The sequence below is a fragment of the Corvus kubaryi genome, unplaced genomic scaffold (genome assembly GCF_017639235.1).
Source record: "Corvus kubaryi isolate FWS band 111438036 unplaced genomic scaffold, C.kubaryi_AGA036_p1.0 split3-73, whole genome shotgun sequence".
Taxonomy (NCBI): domain Eukaryota; kingdom Metazoa; phylum Chordata; class Aves; order Passeriformes; family Corvidae; genus Corvus; species Corvus kubaryi.
In genome coordinates, this window is record NW_024582091.1 from 19,604,983 (window position 1) to 19,618,821 (window position 13,839).

The following is a 13,839-nucleotide window of genomic DNA, read 5'->3' on the forward strand; positions in this document are numbered from 1 at the left end:
CTCCGCCTCCCGGGGGCGCGCGCACGCTCCGGCCGAGCGGCTCCCGCCGCCCCCGGTGGCCGTGGGCGCTTCCTGGCGGAGCGGCCGCGCCACCCCCGTGCCCCGCTCCCGGGGGCGGCGCAGGCTGGGCTCAGCAGATCCGCGACGGCCCCCCTGTGCCATTTCTCACCACCCAGCGCCGAGCAGGCTGTTTCTGTAGAGTTGGAGGCGTCTGCTTAAAAATCCAGGTAAAAGATGCTGAAGAGCAGGACTAACAAATGCAAAGGAGCGCCAAGCCTCCTGCTAGGCAGAGACATAAATATGGTATGCTCTTGGTACTGCAGTCCTTGTGTACTGTACATAAAGGGAAAATTAATATATCTCTAAGAGTTACTTTATTATATAGCGTTCCGCCAGGTGATTTTTAAGGACTAAGACAAACCTTTATGTCGCCTCACTGCCTATACAGCTAACTTTATAAGGAGGATCTTCCAAACCGGATATAGTTGCAATGCTAAGGTTGCATAGTGTATGGCATTGGCAGCTATATCGCTTCCAAACTGGGATAGGGTGACTACTGATGCTGAGAAGTGCAAGGCTATAGATCATAATTTCAGGCCAAAATCTACATAGTTCAGGGTAGCTAATGTAGTTTTAAGTAATTGTTTTAATATATAAGTATGTAGTATTGCCAAGACTCACTATATCATATTAAATGGCTATAAAAGGATGTAAACTGAAAAAAACCTACTTTCTCTTACAAAGCTTGGTGTCTGAAGGAAGGGTCTTTCATGATCCCTACTCCTATTCAAAGTGCATTTACCTGATTGCCAGCTAACAAGTCTCTCTCTACATCAGATCACAACTGCACAAAGTGAACTCAGACCATTAAAGAAGAGAATAAGGAAGCTTCTCGTTCTCCCAAATGGACCTCTTAAGCCGACAGCTGATGGCATGCCAACAGAATGCTAGCAGCTATATCCAATCAAAGCACTGACACTGCTTTGATTTTTGAGAAGTTCAACTCAATCTTGATTGAGTTCGACAGGCCTGCACCCACTAGGCTGTGGCTGGGAACTGCAAGGCGGATACAGAGAAAAATAAATTCTTTCTGTCTACTTTAAAAACTTCTTGACTGGGTAAAATTATTTCTTTATTTTTAAGTTTTCTTTTACTAGTGGGTGTGAGCACTATTTTTTGGTTGCAATTTCCTGTCAGAGTTAAGTTCAGTTCTCATCACTGTTAAGTTCTGCTGCTCATTTTGAATGCAAAAGAAAAGACCTAAAAGAACCTGTGGACTTTGTTTTTTGGGATGCACTCTGAACTCCTCCCATCTAAAATAGGCACAACTAACCATCCCCACAAGGGGCTTCTGATTTGTCTTGCTGTGGTTGGATAACGTATTTAAAGGGTTTTTTTAGCATAGGGGAGACATGATATATTGATTCAATTTGAAAATCCTCAGATATTATCACTGCACTCCATCTTGTGGAAGAGACAACAACATGTTTTAAAATGATCCTGTAGTGGTTTGAGTAATTAAATCTAACAATGTTTGGTTCTTACTGCCAAAGCAAAGAACTACATTTAGCAATGGATACAAGAAATTGCTTAAGTCTTAATTTGCCTAATTGTACTCTGTGGATTTGTGTAAATGTCCTTTGGTTTTACATAGGAGCTTCACATCTTCTTTGTTTTGGATAGGAGCTTTCTGAAGAGCTTAATTGGAAAAGCGAAACTAAAGAAGAAAAGAATCTGCTTTTTAGGTGAGGTTGCCAATGAGCACTCCAGATTTGAGAGAGATTTGGGGATGGTGATCTGTTGGAAATATGTGGCTGGGGTAAAGACTCTGCTAAGCAAGATTGCTCTGTAGGGAACTTACTGGGTCTGGGGTTTGGTCTGTGTGGTTTTGGTGGTTTTTTGTTACCACCAAATTAAGTACAGTAATCTAGTTGATAGCTGGACAGTGTATTGAGGATCTCTATCTTACAAAAAAGAAAAGAAAAGAAATGATGAGATTCTCTCATGTCTTTCTGAAACTGCCTTTCATGGCTTGTGACCTTTTTCCCCTTAATGTTCAGTGCTGCTTTGGGAAATCAAAATAGGTATTGAGGCTACAACTGTAAACCATAGCAAGTCATAGTCATACATATTTGTGTCTGGCCAAATTCAGAGAAAATTGAGAAACGTATCTGGATTCACTGCTATAAAAAGGTTAACCTTATAATAGTTGCCCTAGGACAAGCTTGAAGATAAAGCCATTTAACTTTAATGAATAACTTAAAATACAAAGGGCTAGTTATTCTAACTGTTCCTTGGGCGGAAGCAAAAGGGTTTTATTGAAAAAAGACTGTGGAAAAGCTTAGTCATTCAGACCCAAAGAAGCAGGAATAAACAGGTCTTGCATGGGAAGGAGTTAGGAGAAAATTCTGTTGTACAAATGAGGATCCTCTGAATTACCTCACCCCAGAAGTAGGTTCCACAAGAAGATTGAACTTAATTAGCAGCCGTGAACTATGCTTTTCTTTTACCTTTTTTTTTTTTTTAAAGTTTTTCCCCCATAACTCCCCCCTCTCTTGCAGTAGCAGTAATGTCTGTGCATCTCCCTGTGATGTGGCATGGAACAGCAGTGCTGAATGAAGCACTGGCCTTTTCTGTTTCATTTACCAGGGAGGGGGTTAGACAACAACTTGCTGATGGCTGTTGTGCTTTACTGCTCCAAACAGAGCTGTCTGGTGAGGTAAAATTGATCTAACTAATGCCTCAGTGCAAAAAGGCCCTGGAGGTGGAGTATCTCTGTCTACTATTCTAATAGTGGAGACAGATCTCATTAATTCCTGATGTATACTTAAGGCAGGCAATCTTCATTGACTACAGTGTTTGTTAGCCTTTTCCAGACTCCTTGGTCATTTTCCTAAAGCAATTACTCATTACTCCATCACTGCACTGATTACATTAAATTGTTACTATTATTACAATGAAAGTAACATCGTGTTTATGTTAATTCACTTCATGCACAACTGTCAGAATTCTTGAAACAGTCCTCAATTGAAAGAAACCTACACGAGCATTTTGGCATTATTTAGACTCTTTCTGATTATGCTTTTCGATATTGTATGTAAAAACTTGGAGCAAATGACCAGACCATTTTGTGAAACCATTAGTATTGTGTGATGGGAAATCAGGACATTACTGCTCTTGAGTATTTACTCCCGTTCAGCTTCACAGATTTTTTTTTTTTCTTACAGAACAGTCCAAAAAGTAATGTTGGGGCAGGGGTAACAGGGAAGATTCCCCAAAATGAAGTCTGCTTCTTCAAAGCATTGAACATGGATGATAAAATAATGCAGTTAGGTTTGGGGTTTTTTCTAAGAGTAGCAAGAAACATGCAGATGAACAGAACAAAAGTCAGATGTTAAGAGAATTTATATTTGCATTTACTTTTTTAAGAAGTGAGTTGTATACAATCCCAATAGAGTCTTGAGTTTCAAGGCTGCCTCTGAACTCTGTGCCCTGGAGAAAAGAGACTTCAAAATGTAGTTTCTGCTATATGCAACATAAAAAAACCCTTATCATCCTTTTTGCCTGCTTTTTTCTTTGTAATAGAATGAATTTGAAGACATGAAAAAACACGGTATAGTGTAACAACGAAGGGACAGTACCAAGGTCTGACCTTGGTGGATTATTCATGTGCTTGAAGTTACACAAGTATTTTGTTCTGCTTACCACAGTAACTGGAGCGAGGGAAGAAAGACTGGGTAAGGATTACAGTGGAAAAACAGGCTGCTATTTTGAAATGGAAATTTATGACATTGACCTGAGAATTGGTGCAGAAGGCTGGTGAATTTGAGCTGAGTTTGAAATGTAGCATTTCACACCTTTTCTCTAGAAAAATGAAATGCTCTGGAGCTGTGTTTGCAGTGGAACAAATATCAACTAATCATTTCATCACAGCTTCATTACTTTGTTTTCTATCCTGTTTTCCTTATGAGAGGAAGAGAGAAAGAGAAAGCATGTCAGCAAATTTTTTCTCTTTGCCAAGCAAATATGAGATAGTTTAGTATACAATTTCAGGTATTGGCACTCATTCAGTGTCTGTTGTCCTCTTTTGGCCCTCTGACTTCTATTGAAGTAATTCCTCTTTTATTTCTTATAGCAGAGATGAAAAGATGGTCAACAAACCTCACAAATTCACCTGCCTCTCAAAGGCCATTTGCTGCTTCAGTTGCTACTGTTTGCCTTTGAAGCAAGATAAACCAAAGCTCTATTGCATCTGTGCACCATCCACATCAGCATGAAAAAAAAGTTTTGGGAAAATTCAGTGTTCAATTTCCAGTCTACAAGACTCTGTAGTGTCTGGGCTGTAACTTAAATCCTTCAGCAATTATAATAATTTTGGCAGCTTGTGGAAGTGGAGGACATGGCACGGAATAGTCTCCAATGTGATATTTTGTTCTTAAAGCTCAATTCTGAGGACATGTATCTTCATCCCATGTCCCAGTTTTAAGAAAGGAATGAGTCTTACAACACTTCTCTTCATTTGGACACTCCCATAATAGAACCAGCCAACCTCTCCTTGTAGTTAATGTGCTGGACACTTCCTGGTAATTCTGATCTTGGCAGGGAGGCTATGTCCAGTATTACTGAAACTGATAAACTCTTTTTAATATGACATTTGTTTCATTTTGTTCTGTAATCCAGGAACTGGGGCAAAAAGTATTTTCCTAGATTTCCTAGAGAGAAACTATAGACTTCTTTCCCCACTCTCTGCCCTCCCCTCTTCCCAGTTCAGTGTTTCCCATGCTTCCATGCATAGGGTGTAATAAAAGAAGTGTACTCTTTCCCCCATTCCAGTCCCATCTGTGACTATTTTTGGAAATTTGCTATTGTGTCATGTTCAGCCTAGATTTATATCCACTTCAGTTACTTGATACAATTTTCAGTAGGATCTCTATGATACGTGTTGGTATCTCTGTTTCAAAACAGTTATTTTTGCTGATAACATAGGAATTAAAATTAGCAGTCTTTGTTTTCAGCAAATCCTTGGGGATCCTTATGTTACAGTCTAGTGAAACTGGCTGGAATGACTTTCCAATGTCTTAGTGCAGGAAACTATCTACAGTGTAGTGTCTGAATGTGTCCAATGTTTTGTTCAACTACACTCTAAGAAAAGAGTAAAAAAATAGGACTTCTGTCACAAGCACCTTTCTTTTGTGATACCACAAATTTGGTAATCTAATTCTGTGCATCATGTTAGAATTGTTGCCATTCATTCATCAGCAAATTTAACTTTTAGAAGATGCTTGAAGTGAAGATGGACAACATAGATGATATTTATTAGCAACATTTTCATTTCTTTTTATTCAGAACTGAAAGCAATGCCCCAAGAACTTAATTTTATGAAGTTACCTCTATAATAAAAGAAGTTTCTGAACTGCTAAGCAATGAAAAATGCTTCACTGATCCTCCAGTTAAATACAAATAATGGTGAAAAACTCATTTATCATTGAAAGAGAGCATTACTTTAAGTATACCACTTACCATTGGGAAATACCTGTGTTGGAATCCCCTTCTCTGAACTGGTAAGTAACTTCAGCAAAGAATGAATGAAATAGTACTTTAAAACAAAATTTTCTATTCAGTTAGTTTAATGAAAATATTAGAATTTTACTGATATGTTGCACATAATTTTTAGTTCTCTCTTTAAAATAGTTACTACTCTATTTTGATTGTACCTGGAATTAGCTAAGTTTTCAAATTCTCTGTAAGTTCCCTTTGTTCTAAATATGTCATACCATTTTTGGAACAGCACTAGTAACTCAAGAGTGACTTTCACCTGTGGAGGCCTTTACAATTCACACCCCTCAGAGGGGAAAAAGATGTCCTAAGAACCTACATGAATGGGGAAGATGCCCCCCTGAGTTGGACTGTGGATCTTTTTTTTTCTCAGACGGTGGCAAGAGATCCTAGCACACATCAGGTACTTTGAGTGTGCGTGAAATGCCATCTCTCCTCCAGAAGTGCTCATTGAAGTTCCAGCTGTGCTTTTCCCTCTGAACTTTTTATTTATACACTCCCTAACTAAGACCCTTTCAAGTTGCAGGATCTCCTCATCAACAGTTCCCAGGCCCTGTTGGTTGTTCATGTCACCAGAAGAAGGAAGCTGGATGGGGGAATCCTGGTGACAGTGGAACCTGTGTCCATTCATTTCATCATCCTCCCACATCTCCAAGCAGAGCATCACTGGGCAGCATCCACCTGCTCCTTGGTTAACCTTCAAGAAGTGACGGGTGATGTCAGAGTGTCTCTGCTTCATGCCCTCCTCCAGTTCCCCTAGCTCTGTGTTTTCAGTCCTGTAACTATTCCCTTTGTATCATTTGTTGTTTGTTGTTGTCCATTTTTTGTCCTTTTTTCACTATCTATAGCCTTCTCCCTCCCTTGGGGGTCTTTGAGGTTTTGCTAATACAAAATTCTGTTTTTCTAAACAGAAAAGCAAATAGAAACAGTAGCAGTAGGAAAAACTGTTTACAGAGTGCATATAAGCTTGGCTACCTTCTTGAAACTCTTTTCTTTGTATTCCCCTAGCTTCTGTGGCTCTTACAAAGGTAAATCCTTGACTAGTCCTTTCACTGTCCTTTTTTTGGATTTGTTGTACATGAACTTACCAAATTCCTGTCTGAACCTATTGTTGGGATCTGCTTCCCCAACCTCTTTTGGCAGCAAGTCCACAAATACACTAGCCACTGTAAAGTAATGTGTTCTTTTTATCTGTTTTAATTTAATTCTACTGAATGAGCCAAACTGCAATTTGATGAAAAATGGCTCTATATTCATCCTTTCAGCCACCTTCATGATTTCATAAAGCTTGGACAAGTCTCACCACTGCATTTTCCCAGTTGAAAATTTTTTAGTCTGATCTCTTAAGACAGCCTTTCCCTTTAATCCCTTTATTAATTTCAGTTATCTTGTATGTATCTTCCCTAAATTTTCATGTCCTATTCCAGATATTAAGACCAATTTCATTTTGAGTCCCATGAACAATTACTTTTACCATTTTTTGTATAATGCTTGAATATGTCTATTGGTCCCAGTGCTGTAGGTCTTCCAAAGGAACAGCTCTACTTGAAGTGGAATTCTTATTTAAATAAGCTCAAACATATCTTTGTTATAAGTTAGATGAGGTGAAAGCACTCTAGATCCTAGCTAGGAAGACGACAGAGACAACAATGTAGAGTTGCCTTTGGATCAGTACCTGAGACTTGAGATTGAAAAGCCAGCTGCTTCTTTGGGGGCTGGGGATCTCCATGATGAGTATGGAAAGAGGAGAGGACAGGGTGCTCCTTAAGCATCATTGAAATCTTCATAGGTTTTGGTTCCTTTTTTAAATCTGTTTTCTAATTTTTAGATGCATAAATGCCAAAAGTGAGCAATTAGGAGGTTTTTATCAGAGACTGCATGACATTGAGCTGTTTGTGTGTGTATGTGTGGGGATACCCCTCATATTATGCACTCTTTGACTTGAAGGCTTTGCATTAGAGTTCAAACAAACAGATACAGGCTCAGGAAAGAAATTTTTTTAAAATCTATTTTCCTTAAAGGAGTAATGGCTTTCTAAAAATCAGACATTTTTCCTATTACATTTTTCTTGGCACATTAGTTCTTGTCTATTCAGTATTCAAATGAAATAATAATGTAGGACACCTGTAGAGGCAATAGCACAGAGAGCAGACTATTCTTTTATAAGGTTCTTTGCTGTTTTAGTTTTGTATTTTAAAAATCAAGATACTTTAAATCCCATTTTGTAGCAAATTAAAGAAGGTGCTAGCTTTTGGGTTTTTTTAGGGGGTAAGTGTTGTAAGATATTCAAAGAATACGTAAAATACCTATATAAAAATCAATATTTTCACACTGTTCTATTCTTATGAATGCTGATTAATGGGGAGGAAAGGATTGTTAATGTGAAAGCCCTGTGTCCTTTTAAAGCAACTCTGTGTTACTAAAACTAAACAAGTTTGTAGAATGAACATTTTACTAGTGATGAGCGTAGCCTTTCCATTTTTGTCTTCAAATAGACCAGCTGACACCAGATCTGATTTTTTTTTTTTTTCATGCAGGGAGGAGGTGATTACAGGAAAGTTGTGTTTTAACCAAAAAAAACTTGATAAGGCCACCCTTTTTTCAGTTTCAGATCATGTTTACTGAAGCATACTTCTCCTGATTGCTCTACATGAAGTTCTTTCTAATTTTATGATTGATGTCCGTAAATACACGGGCAGTGAGATGGCAATCACCAAAGAGGGAGAAGAGCTATGAATAAATTTAGGGTTGAAATAGAGAATGTTTCTAATAATCAGAAGAATCGGGTTCTGGAATAGTTTTTCAACAGAAGTCCTGGTGAGATGATCTTTCAGTACAAAGATGACATCTGTGATTTCTAGCTCTTCCAATTTGGTCACAAGACTGTAACACAGCCTGCTGTCTTTATTTCTTGTGCAGCACTGAAAAATAAAAAACCCAGTCCTGAATTCCAGTCTAAGCATCCTACTTTCTATGTGTGTCATAGCTACATTTCGAATTTAGAGATTAAAAGGAAAAAAATCCACATTCTTCTCCACTACACCTTGCCTGTGCAGGCATTGAGCTCTTACTGAGCTGTGGAGTTATTTAACATAACTTTTGTGAAAGCATCTGTGGATGTTTTAGACATGACTGTTGTTCTGCTGGAGGGCACTGCCATCAGAGCAGAGCTGGCAGAAAGGCTCATACAAGTGTTTCTTATTTTCTTCAGCTAAAGGTCAGCCAAGATTAGCTCAAAATACATTAAGCAATAGGTTAAATGATGCCAGCTGACTTTGTGCAGAAGTAGATTAGGAGTGCCCACAAAGGCCATTCCACAACTGAGCTCCACAGGCAAGTGAACTCGGAAAGAAAGGACAGCAACAGCTTCTGCCATTTCTGTGGTGACTGACACAGCTCAGTAGCTGTATCTATGCAACCAGTTATTTCTGCTTCAATCTGAGTTACAGTCTCCTCGCAGAGAAGACCATTGAAATATTAGGCTTGTAACAATTCTGGACAGGTTGAAAACACTGTGCTTCCAGATATATGCATTCTCAGATGCTTTCCTGTGGTGCACTGAGAAATGCCTGATAGATGGAAGGAAAAATCAATGGGCAATACAGACTTGTGCTTGCTTTCATGCTGCCCTGATGCCCATTTCTTCTTGGCCTGTTTGGATGGCTCTGTACCACACTGCTGGTCCTTGCAAGTGCTGAAATGCTGGTGAATGGGTGTTTGACACCTTGACCAATAAACATCAGTCGATGTTTACAGGAGCAAGAAGTAAGAAACATGTACTAAATGATTACATCCGCTTTCCAGCAGTGAGTGACTTGTGACCTTCCTAAACCACTTGTTCTTCCTAGGAGTTACATCCCAACTGCTGTGTTTATTAACTACACATGAACTTTTACTTCAGCCTGATTTTTGGGATGTTCTTCTGCTTTGTTTTAAATCTACTTCTGCTTTTGACCTCCATAACATCTCATGGCAATGAGTTCCACAATTATACATTAAAAGAAGGACTGGTTTGCAGGACTTGCAGTGCACTGTAGCTACACATTCCTCAAAGCCCGTTTGCCATTTTAGTGCCCTCGTTGCGAAGTTCCAGCCTACAGGGACACATGCAGAAGCTAGAAATGGAAAAGATCTATTGTATCATAGTGTTAGCTCCAGCCTTAATAGAAAATGTTTCAGTCACAGCTTGACATGATAACATCAGTGTACTTAAAAGATAGAGCAGGTCTCAGAACAGTCTGCAGGGTGCAAAAACAAAGACTTTGACAGCCCCCAGGGTGTTTTTCCTCAACAGAATGAACAGGGCAGGACTCATGCTAGAGCTACTGTGAACATCTCTATTGGAATAGTTGATAATTTGAGTAGGCTTGTCGTTTTCCTGACAATTGTAGTTCTAGAGATATTTCCTGTCCTTCTTCAACAGTTGCTAACACTGTGTGCATTTCCCTGCATAGGTATTACAGAGATTAAATTGTTTTATTAATGGACCACAGTTTGTAAGTATCTTCATGGGGAATACAGCTGGTTTTCCATACCATAAACACTGGTTAAAGAAGAGGCAATAAACTGGTGACAGTTTACCAGAAACAGTCAGTCTAGAAGTAGAGCTCAGTCTTGAAACATTAAGGTAGTAACTCACTGTGGTAATTTTCTAAGGATTATGCAGGATTGTTTCTCACTGGAAATTACTTGATCAATAGTGGGTTCCTTATTTTTCCCCTAAGCTCGTCTGTATTTCAAAGAAATAGGAATTAAGGAAGCATTGCATCACTTTATTTTAGATCACATTAAAGCATCACAGTAGTCATGTCTACGATTATATAAACTAAGAACAAAAGAAGAACCGTAAACCATTGAAAACCACAATTTCCTCTGGAATAATTCAGAATAAATAAAGGTCAGTTATTTTAAACAAAAACTCCTGTAGTAACCTACTGAGGGCTTTCCCTAACAAACAACAGATTTGCAGATTTATATAATACATTTATTTAGTGGCAATCCAAAGTGGTATACAGATGGTTTATGGGAATATTTCATGCATCTCTAAAAAGCAATCTCTTCTTGAGTAGAAAAATTGTAATTATCAACAATAATACACAGTATTCTGGATCAGCAGTGTGATTTCTGGATATCTGGATTATTCCATCTATAGGCAAAATATATAAGCTGCTGTCCATTTTCCTCTTCTCAGAAAATAATAAGAAACAAGTGCTGAAGAAAATGCCTAACTATGCACTGAAAACCATTCCTCCAAATCAATCCTCAATTTGATTAAGATATCATAAATTTTACATTAACCCAGATACTTTTTTTCTCAAAGACAAAAACTATATTATGGGGTTTTTTTTACTCAGGAAGTTTTAAATCTTTCAGACCTGTTATTGGATGAAAAGTTTTATTTCCATCCTTTTTTAAATGGAAGCTTCTAAGCCTTATGATTATGGAGAAAATATTACAAATCTGCAGCAAAAGTTCAGTAATTGTAAACTAAATAAACCCTAGGAACCCCATACTTCTTTTAAAATTCTTTGATGCTTGAGGGCAGTAATACAATTCTTGACAACTGGGACAAAAGACTTTACCATGTTTGGGACTGAATAATATTGTAATTCCTACCTCTTTTTAGCCATTTGTTGTAATGAGAAATGACTTAGATGGTTTTATCTTTGCATTATCTTTGCATTATCTTTTGCATTCCAACAAACTCATCCAGATTAGGTGACTCCAAAGTGAAGGTGTTACTTATTTTCAAATGTATGTCCTTTGTTCCAAAGTGCCTTCAGTTAATGGGAACATGTAGTAGCACGCTGAACAAGGACACCAAGCTTTTGTAACAGATAAAATTTTGAAAAACGCAGTAATTCATCACATCACCTGACTGAGTTTATTTTACCTAGATAGACTTTAAATGTCATATACACCTTTTAATTAGCACAGTATATACTATTGCTAGGTTTTAAACCAGGTACAGGTTTTAAATATAATATATGTAGCAAGAAGAATAAATTGCCAGTTTGGAGTTAGCTGAACACAAAACTGGCAAAATTTGGTACAGGGCAGTTATGTAAAAAGTTCAATTCTGTTGACCCAGATCTCAAAGCTCATCTTAGGCTTTTTATAGACTTTTAACCATTATAAGTGGCTCTGATTTACATACATTTCTAACTGAAGCAAGCCTTCCAGACTGCACATGCATGAAATCCACCTACCAGGCATATGGGGACTGTGGAGCAAATAAGATACAAGCAGCTCCGCAACTGTGCACTGACTTTGAGGAAAAAATGGATGCCTACTGAACCATTAGCATCACTGCAGTAAGTTTTGGAAGTCTGTTCAAAGCTGCCCTTCTCCATCCCCACTGAGAATTCACATAGTTAAAAATAGTATAATGGTTTTATTCAATATCCTATTCCACTTTTTTTTTGGATACTCAACATTAATTTTCAGTGTAATCCTGTTCCAGGTGTTTGTGCTCTACAAAAGAGTTTTGTTTCTAAGTACATGTTCTGCTCTGGTAATTATCCTTCCTGCACTGTAATTCAAGCCTGAAAGTGATTTATTCTCCATGTGTTCTTTGTAGAATTAAATGTGTCGCCTTTGTGACTGACTTACGTCTGACAAAGCTGATCTAAACAGTTGCAGAAATGTCTCATTGCCTTCGCAGTTATGAGCCCAATTAACTTGTCAACATTTTCCAATGGTTATTTACTACAGATTCACCACAGCTCTCATCAGCTACAGAGGCAGGAGAAAGAAGGACAATTGGAGTAGGGAATGTCTTTCCTTGCAGTTTTCTAGTAACAAGTGGAGCCTCGTTATGCAAGTATTTTAGGATTTGTAGGAAACAGAAATGGTGATGGGTCAGAAAATCACAGAGGTTTGTTCAGTGGTTTTGATCTGACTCTGAAGCCTACTGAAATTAGTTTTTATACGAATAATTACTTCATTCTTGGTTGTTTCTACAGCCACATTTAAAAATGAGATTATCCCATCTGTCTTAGCATACTTCATATATCATTGGCATGCAATTTTCTACATTAAGACCAGCTTCTGCTATCTTTGTTCATCATATGCTGAGAACACCGTAGCTGCATGGAAAAGATGAAAGCAGGACAAAATGAGAACATAAGCTATTGTTCTGATAGCATTATTTGCTTTTTGCATGTATGCTGTATCACCCAAACTAAATTACTGTAGATACTCCTAGGGAAATATCACAATGAAAGTTGTGTGAATTAAATATAGCTAGAGACAGCAAGGCACCTTGCTAGAGAGCAGGTCAGTGCACATTGCCCTTTCTGGAGCTATTGAAAACAGTAAAGATCAGAAGCTGTTGATCTAGCTAGACACCTTTATAATAAATACTGTGTTCAAAACACCTTCATTCTTTTATGGGACAACAAGTGACTACTCCCTTTGAGAGGGCTCTGCTGTCACACTGCAGATCTGTTTTCTTCACCTCAACCATTGGAGCAGCAGAGCATTCCCTCCTGGCAGGGGGGCAGGAGCAGCAGCAGCACTGGCGCTGCCAGAGGTTCCCAGCAGCCTCTTCCAACTCTTAGGTCTGTCACTGCCTGCTAGTGATGTGATGGTACCATGGTGTTGGTGGTGCCAGGTGGATTGGAAAACCCATTTGCTGTCAGGGTTCATCAAAACCTGTGATGGTCATAAGGTTTGGCACTCTTTGACAAAAGGCATCTCTGTGAGTGTGTTTATTTTCAAACCGTGCTGGGGTGAGAGAAGATGCTTTGTATCTGGGAAAGTATGTATTGTGTTCAAACACGAAATCATGATCTGTCCATAGATAGGTCAAGTTGTAATTCTGGTTTTATTATAATTCAAGTTGCAATTTTGGTTTTAAAATACCTAAGGGTTATATGTAATGAATATAAAAGTAAAGTTGTTTCTTTTCCAAGAGGGTGCTGTGGCTGAATGGAAAGCATGGTAACTAGGGTGGCATAATGCTGCTACCTTGCTCCTGAGTGATAAAAATGCATGTAGAGTAGGTTTTGTGCTTAGCAACAAAAAAGTTGGGTTTTCAAATAGCTCCCTCTAGCCCTCCATTACAGCTGCTACCCTTGTCCTATGCAGTATGTATCCCAGGCTTCATACTTCATTAATCCTTTAGACATTCAATAAGCAGCAGAAAATACATTTCACACAAAAGAAAGTAATTTAATTTTTTTGGCCATTGCTTTAGAAGAATACACAACTCGTATCTCTTCCCTGTAGAGCTGTTGTGAAGTGTGACTCATCCTTGCCCAACATGTTGGATGTTCACTT

General features: G+C 38.4%; 1 long non-coding RNA gene across 5 annotated transcripts; it reads left to right on the forward strand.

Annotated features, from left to right (window-relative positions):
- Positions 1 to 36: 36 nt before the first annotated feature.
- On the forward strand, positions 37 to 13,471 carry LOC121659135. Of its 5 annotated transcripts, none has more exons than XR_006014173.1 (7): positions 37 to 227; positions 838 to 1,118; positions 1,684 to 1,745; positions 3,586 to 3,737; positions 5,347 to 5,561; positions 5,789 to 5,959; positions 6,077 to 13,471. It is a non-coding gene; the product is annotated as an uncharacterized LOC121659135 (long non-coding RNA). The 5 variants fall into 5 exon arrangements; XR_006014176.1 differs by having other exon boundaries at positions 6,083 to 13,471; XR_006014175.1 differs by having other exon boundaries at positions 1,684 to 1,819; positions 5,789 to 13,471.
- The last annotated feature ends 368 nt before the right edge of the window (positions 13,472 to 13,839 follow it).